We start from the raw sequence: 8,397 nt of genomic DNA, 5'->3' as shown, positions 1-8,397 counted from the left end.
AAATTACACTCATGCTAGAGAAGAAGAAGAAGAAGAAGAAGAAGAAGAAGAAGAAGAAGAAGAAGAAGAAGAAGGAGGAGGAAAGGGGGAAGGGGGAAGGGGGAGGAGAGGAAGAAGTGGGAGGAGAAGGAGGAGGAGAAGGAGGAGAAGGAGAAGGAAGAAGAAAGAGAATGAAGAAGTAGAAGAAGAAAAAGGAGAAGGAGGAGGAGGAGGAAGAGGAGGAGAAGAAGGAGAAGGAGAAGGAGAAGGAGAAGAGGGGGAGGGGAGGGGGAAGAAGAAGAGGAGGAAGAAGGGGAAGAAGAAGAAGACCTTTCTTATCTTAGTTTTCCCTCTCTCCTAGCCTAGAGGGGCCAATGTAGGCTAGTAGAGGGGTTAGGTGTAGAGGAGCTAGGTAAGGAAATATCTTAGCATCCTCAGTGCCTAAGAGGGCATCTGGCATAAAACGGGCACCCAGTAAATGCTGACCAAACAAATATGCAAATGTATAAATGAATGAGCAAATGAATGGATCAGTCAAGATTCTAAGGTGTAAGCAATGTATAGCATCTTGCCTCCTGCACAGGTTTCCAAGTTCAAGGAAGTCTGAGCTGGGGAGGACAGAGCTTTAAGTTGGGGTGAAGCTTGGAATTTTCATTATCTACTGGATTTGGACATTTATTTAATATGAGCAAAGGAATTTCTATTTTTACTACTAAAGAGTGATTTAAAAAGTCTTGGGACCTGAGATTTTATTTGAAGTGGGAATAAAATAATCCATCAAATGGACTACTTAAAAGTTTAATGGAAGAAAATAATAATGTTGCCTTCTGATTGTGTCATACACACCCTGTTTGTTTAATGTAACTCTTCCAGAGGTCTTGAGACCCCTTTCAGGTCTGTGCGTGTGGATGATGTCAGAAGCCACAGTAATGCTTAGAGACTCGTTGGAAGAGGCTCAAGAGGTGGCCCAGAAAAAAAATTGGGCCCGGGAGGCAGTGGTAAATGTACCGACCTAATTTTGCAGAAGGCCTTAACTATGGAAATCACAGGAAGGGTTGTAGAAGGCCGGGGGAAAATGGCAGCAAAGGCAGAACTTATGAAAAAAAGCTCCAGGGACTCCCAGAAATAAGTAACGGAGAGACCGAGGAGCAAGGAGGGGGCATCCTGCAGCAAGAGTCAGCCAAATGGAGCAAATAGAGGCAAGAGTTGGCTAAATGCACAATGTATTTACATCTTGCACCTACATTTCCTTAATTTATTGGTGGTAATGAATATTTTCTTTCTTCTTAGCTCCTTAGCTTCCGAACCTTGGCACCTTTCCATGACTGGGGAGTTCCTTACTCACCTTATTTAGTAAGGCCTGCCTTTCACTAAAGATAGTAAAAATGCTAGATTAATCTCAGCTCCCCTAGAACCCTTGGCATGGACATGTGACTCAGGTTCTTTGAATCAGACACGTCTCCCTAGATTTCAAATCTAGTTGAATCTGGGGGAAGTGGGCACCTTGCAAAGTGGTCGCCATCTTGGTGCCAGCAGTTCTGACATCAGCATTCAGAGTCGTGAGTTGGCGGGTTGGCCATGTGAACTACAGTCACCTGCGGTGGCAACTATGGTGCTCTCGTGGTTCCAGTCTGGGATGTTATTCCTGGTTGCCTCAACCTCTGACTCTTCAGTTACCACCCCCACCCCAGAGATTTTGTGAGATAACCAGAATCTTCTTAATAAACCCTTTCTTCTCAAATTGCTAGAGATAATTTCTGTTACTTGCAGCTAAGAATCTTGGCTGATATATTCATTCATTCCTTCCCTCATTCATTTGTATATAGTATTTACTTGATCAGCACCTGTTGAATGCTCACTATATGCCAGGTATGCTGCTTGGCATTGGTGACACCAAGATCAATGAGACATGCTCCATTCCTCAAGGAACCTACAGGCAGATAACTTGAACAACTAATTTTCTACCTCTGGCCCTGAGTTTCCTTTTCTTTAAAGTGAGAGGGCTGGATCTTTAGATACTTTGGGCTCTGACATTTGAATTGGCTATGCATCATTCAATTAAGTGGAGGTCTTTACCCCATTAGCTTCAGCTGGCAGAGATGTGAGACCATCTGTGGATTACTTTGGGTCAGGCCATAAGCTGTGTCTTTAGGGCTTCCATTTCCTACATGGGAAATTAACCACTCTCGGCATCTTATTTAGGCAGGTGTTGACTAACGTTTGACTCGGCGGGAGCTGGTTTCCAGCATCTTCTCACCCTGCCTTCTCTTGATCTCATTTAGAGCCGTTCTCCTGCCAGCCTGAACCCATCCCTGTGGCAGACCACAGAGCACCCAGCAAGGTCTGTGAGGGAGCTTGTCTACTATGAGCAGATCGTAGTCTTGTCTGGCCCACTCTCTCTGGGTTTAAATTTCAGATTTAAGCTAATAGAAACACAAGGGAAAATGGAAGGAAAAAGCCTCACGACCTCACAAATGGCTTTCCCTGCAACTCATTATCATGTCTCCCCGGCACAGCACCTGCAGATTCAAGAAATGGTCAGAGATAACAAGATATAATTGAGACTTTTAGTTGAGAAGGATGGTACATGACATTTAGGGGGTCTGGATACTATAGGAGTTGGTTTTGAAACTTATTAATATACAGGGAATGAGGAAAAAGTTTGCCCCTTTATGATTTCCATGGCTATGTAAAGGCTTTTCCTATCTGCATCACTTTGGAACTAAAGCTGGGTCCTTCTGCAGCACTGATGTTAGAGGGGAGAGCGTCAGGGGTGCATACTAACATGGCCCTAAGTGCACCTGTACATTCACGCACCTACATGCACCTTTACCTCCCCAGGTGCCAAGCCCAGAAATAAGTTCCCACACAAACCTCATTGAAATGTTTGATTTTCTCTGAATGCATACCTCTGTCATAGCCCTTTGAAGAAAACCAGAGATGCAATGCCGAGAATGTGCCTATAAATACTTAAGATTTTAAACTCTGAGGATTTTCTCTGGGTCTGCTTCAGAGGATTGCAGACTCAGGTGCATGAATGCTGGGGTTGCAAGCCCAGCTATGACCAGTGTGCTCAATGATCTACTCTGATGGAGGGGGAGGCATAGACATGTCAAAGCCTTTAGACAATGGGTCTGGGCATGCTTTATCTTGGTAATTTTAAATTAGAGCAGATGAGCATTCCTAATTATTCTATTTTAGGCTAAATTAAAGTCAACCTTGATCAGACAGGAATTTATGGTAGAGAGATGCCTTCTGCCATAAAAACATGCCAGTGGTAAAGCTCTAAGTAGATGACTCCAAGTCAGAGAGCCCAGAGTTCATTGCGTATCAAAGTGAAGCTCATATACCCAAGGTTCAATAATTAGGATCATACTTAGGAGAGTACTTGAAAGATCTAAAGGCAATTCCATAGTAACTTTACCAGTTAAGAATAGATAGCACATTTTAAAAGTAATAAAACAACAGCGTTTAAAAATGCACCTTTCCAAATTCTCTCCTCAAATCTCATCGCACGTGAGGCATCATCCCCTTCGCGAGAAGTCGATTTTGTTTAATTAATTAATTTTATTCATTCATCCTTCCATTCTTAAGCATTTAATGAGTGCCCAGCTCACACTCATCAATGTGGTTGAAATTCAGCTTGGGCGGATGAGTGAGACACAGCCCTACCCTCTAAACTCACAGTGTACCGTTGGGGACAAACTCGGAAACAGACAAAACACCACACGGCAGAAGTTTACACCCCTGTTTTTGTTTTTCTGGGAGTTCAGAATAGAGAATGATTCTGTCAGTCTGGTGGGGGTTGGGGGATGAGAGTAAAAGCCTGCAGGAAAGGTGACATTTTGGCTGGGTCTTGAAGCGTAGACCTGGAGTTTGCTAGTCAGAGAAGTGGCAGAACAGCATTTGGGTCTGGGAGTAGGGACCAAATACTCTTTTACACCCCTCAGAGCAAAGGGCAGGGCATACAGAAGCAACACAAAAGACCCTTCAGGGGGGTTAGTTATTGTTGTCATCTGAGGTCATCAGCTATTATTGGCTCTATAGAGCACGTAGACCACCTGTATTCATGCCTCCTGGGGCCTTTGGAGGATGACAGCAACACCTATGCTGGTGAGGAAGGGACTGTGACCCTCTTCTTTTAGCCATGACATTCCAGTTTTCCCATCGTGAATTTGCTCCCAATAATTAGGTGGCCATTGTGGCAGTAATGATACCACTGTATAGGACTGAGTATTTCTCTGCAAACTCTGGGAGCACATGTGGAAAGGAGTGTGGATGTCCTTGATCTGGGCAGCCCTTGACTCAGGTTACCAGGTAGCTTTTCCCAGGCTTTCATAAGAACAATTTATCATTCTTGTTCAGCAACTCCCCCCCCTCTTTTTTTTTTTTAAAAAAAACCTTCATACTCAGTTTATACTAGAGTTTTGCACAATAGGCATTAACATCAGAGCAAACTTCCTGTACGTTCTAGAATCTCCTGGGTACGACCTCTCTAAGCAAGGAGCCAATTAGTACACCCCTGAAATTTGAGGGGATTCTGGTCTGTATGCATAGCCCTGGAAGTATCGACAGGTAGCTGTAGAGGCCATAGCATCTTGGGGATGTTAAGTAGGTTCAAAGGCAAATCAAGCTCTCCCCACAGTCCAGTTCAGGGGATATTTATGTGTAAGCAGCATGGGGGAGGCCCCTGGAGGTGTGACAGGTGGACACAGGCCCTGCAAGTTTCTTCTGTATGTCTTGCCATGGGCAATCCCACCCCCTACCTGCTCCCTACCTTCTTCCTTCTCTTTCTCCACTCGTCTCTCCCAGTGAATACACCTTTTTTCTCCACAAGTTTCTACTGAGTTTGAGGGTTTCAGTGACCATGCTTTTCCCAGCCACAATGATCCCAGAGATAAGAAGGCCACTTCCATTAGTACCTGCATAAGAGAGAGCACAGTTGAGAGGCCCCTCTGCGCAGGCCTGCCTGGGCTGTTCAAGATGAACTGGTGGCAGAGATGTGTGGGAGGTGACACTCCAGCCAGCTTCTGTGGCTTGAAGTCACTCAGGCCAGTGCTGAAGAAGCCAGCACCGGGCTGCGCATCGGGCCCACAAATGCTGGAGAGGTATGACCGAGAGACCTCAAGAGAAGGCATGAGGAATAAACACATCTCGCTTCCCATTTGTTCCTACATTTATTTTTCTTCCAAATTAAAAGAAAGGTGAGGAAGTTAATGAGCCATGGAATGAGGAGAGTCTAAAGCCCTATATAACCATAAGGACCTGATTTGACTAAACTGGGTCTGTGTGAGCTCAATGCTCTGGGCTGGGCTAGAACAGGAGGCACATTCAAAGGTGCCCTTTTCTCCCTTGGGCCCAGAGGCTGTGCACGGGGCAGTGCTGTGGAGCCCCACTGGTAGGCTTGGAGTCTGAAGCCTGGAGCCCAGATTCTGGCCTCCACTTCTTAGGTGGTCACTGATCCATTCAACTGAGTCCCAGTGTCCCCATATGCAAGATGAAGATACTAAGGGTTCCTACTTCACAGACTTCGGGACAGGGTCAGATGCAATCCTGTGCCCAGAAGCCCCTTATAAAACTATGATACAAATGTGATTATTAATGTCCTATCAATATCATAGTTTCTCATACTGTTATGGATTTCCAAAGGGAAAGCATTATTAGCAAGACGGAATCGTCTCAGACTGAACTAAAAAAAAAAAACTCTGAATTTTGCATACTAATGTAAATTCCATACCTTTGAAGCTTAGTATTTATCCAATATAATTTTAAGCCAATTTATTTTAAAATTAAGAGGCATTTTTTTAAGAGTCAGTAAAGACCCCTGTCTTCTGCTCTTTGCCATTGCTAAATTAGCCTACTTCTGGAAGGAGGACTCCCCCGTCCCCCCCCCCCCCACTAGGGTAGAGCTATCCAGTTGAACTCCCTCCCCTTCTCCCTGAGCAGATGGGTGGGGACCAGGTAAGCCTCTAGTCACATTTTTAAAATAGTGTAGAGGGAGAGAGAGAGGGAGGGTGGGAGGCAGGGAGGCCTACTTGACAGGAAGGGCAGGTTCATCTTCTTCTCTCCCTGCCTGAGGTTCTAAAGCAGGCCAAGCAGCTGAGCCCCACACCCTGTCACCTTGTCACCCCAGAGGAGCGTGGGCCCAATCTCACACATTAGAGGGCACTATGCTGGCCCTGCACAGACTTACCGCAAGAATTTGTCCTTCCCACTGTGTTTCCCTTTTCCCCAGGGGCTTCCCCCTGACATAGAAAGAAATCCCTTTTCCTAGCTCTCGGTTCCTGCATCCAGGCCCTCAGTCACTCAGTCACTGAGCCAGCCTCAGTCTCGGTCACTCAGCCAGTCACTCAGCTAGCAGCTGGCAATGCTGAGAGAATGACTCTGTAGGGAAAATGGACAGCGGGGCCCGGGGCTGTGCCTGGGGCATCTGGGCTATCCTGAAGTGTGCGTGCGGTCTGTGCTGGGCACTCCCGTGGCCCTGTCCCGGCTTTCTGCTGTGCTTCAGAGAGACACACAACCTGAGTCCCAGGCCCTGGAAAGGGAAGCCGTCAGGCCCTCTGGCCTTCTCATGGTGGTAGCTGAGCCCATATCATCACCCTCTTCCACCCATCAGCATCGCACGGACCCTGATTCACTGTTAGCTCCTGGTCAGCTCCTTCCTCAGTGGCCAGCCCTGCCTCTCCTCTGGGCATAGACACGGCTGCATCTTGTTCTCAAATTATTCTTGAATCTGCACACCTCCTGCCTGCCTGCCAGACCTCTTCCCCAGGCCCGTAATTAACATCTGCTGGCTGATTGATCATTTGTCTTTTGATGGATTAAATGACAAGCCAGCCCCGAGAGGTCTGACTTTGTCCTCAATCATCTCTGGCCTGAGGGGTTCCTGGAATGTCTGGAGAACTGGCCTTCCTGGAAAGAACTGTGGAGAGGTACCCTAAATGCTTTAGGACTGTGAGCCTCAGGGCTGGGTGCACAAGGCCTTGGAATCGGCTGACCGGGCCTAACTCCCAGCTCTGTAGCCCATCAGGCAGCCTTGGACAAATCCATTACCTTCTCTGAATTACCAGTTTCTCAGTCTGTAAAATGAGGATGATGATATCCGCTCGGTTAGGAAGAAGTGAGCTTTAATGCACTCACAGTGCTAAGGCACAAAAAGCACCTTGATCCCACCCAAGGTGTATGTGCCCATAGACTCTGGCTTCTTACGGTTTTGTTTGTTTGTTTGTTTTCTGCTTCATGCATGTGTTTCACAAAATGGCCTTCCGCTGGAATCCAGCCTGCAGGGCTGGAGGCAATAATCTTTCTTGATGTATCACAGGCTTTCTTTCCCAATCCAGTGACAACAGTGGTAGTTCCCTTGGCAGCAGCAACAACAGGACTAACACTCCAGCCCCTCCTCGGGGGTTTCTGTGGATCTCACACAACCACCCCCCACCCCCCCCACCCCCGCCCCCAGGAAAAGCCAGGACAAGGCCCTATTCCCCATTCTTACGAGGCAATTGCCTTGGAGGAGTGAAACAACTCAGCCATATGGCTGGTTTGAAACTCATCTTCAGTCCCAGGTGATGTTCCCATTCCCCTGCACAGAGGCTGTCTTAGTGGTGGTGGTGGGGCGGCCACTGGTTCTGTGGGGCCGGTGGTGACCAGTGACATCCAGCTAAAAGCTGTCTGATCAGGTCGTGGCCCGGGGATGGAGGGAAAGAATCTGGCTGGCACTGGGGTTGAGTTTGGCCTCATTAACCAAATGAACCGACCAGCCTCTGTGCCACTGAAGACTCAGACGCCATGATGTTCATGGAGGAAATGAACTCAAGTTCTTACGACGCAGACCCCACTTCTTCACTTGAATTTAGTGTGTCTAACATACTGAGGGGCAAGAAGATACCACAGTCTTTGTTTTGTACTGCCCTTTGTCCTTTAAAGGTAACGTTTTAAATGGTCTATCACTGATTGCTACCCTGTCTCTATGACGTAAATAGCCTAGATACTACTACTGGCATTTGACAGACAGATAAGACAGGAGAGAGGCTAAGTGATGCATCCAAGATCACACACAGCACACTGAGGAATCCAAGACTCCTATCTCCTTGCCCATTGTCCTGTTTTGTTTGGTTTTCTCTTGTCACCGCTCCAGGCTATTCTCCACACAGTGGCCAGTCATCTTTGAAATCTCAGATGAGGCCGTGTCAGTCCTTTCTTTACACCCTCACGTGGCTTCTATCTGCAATGGAAGACAATCCCTTCCTGGTGCAGCTGCTACTCCTTCTCTGAGCTCTGGTCCTGCCCACCCCCCCAGGCAGTGTTGCCCTCCAGGCTCTGGGTTCCCGGCCCCCTGGTCCAGCTCCCCACTGGCCTTCAGAGCCCTCTCCTCATGGGTCACAGGGGCTTCTCCATTTCTACCCACTGATCCTTGCT

The sequence above is a fragment of the Felis catus genome, chromosome A3 (assembly GCF_018350175.1).
Source record: "Felis catus isolate Fca126 chromosome A3, F.catus_Fca126_mat1.0, whole genome shotgun sequence".
Lineage (NCBI taxonomy): Eukaryota > Metazoa > Chordata > Mammalia > Carnivora > Felidae > Felis > Felis catus.
This window is presented reverse-complemented; position numbering follows the sequence as displayed.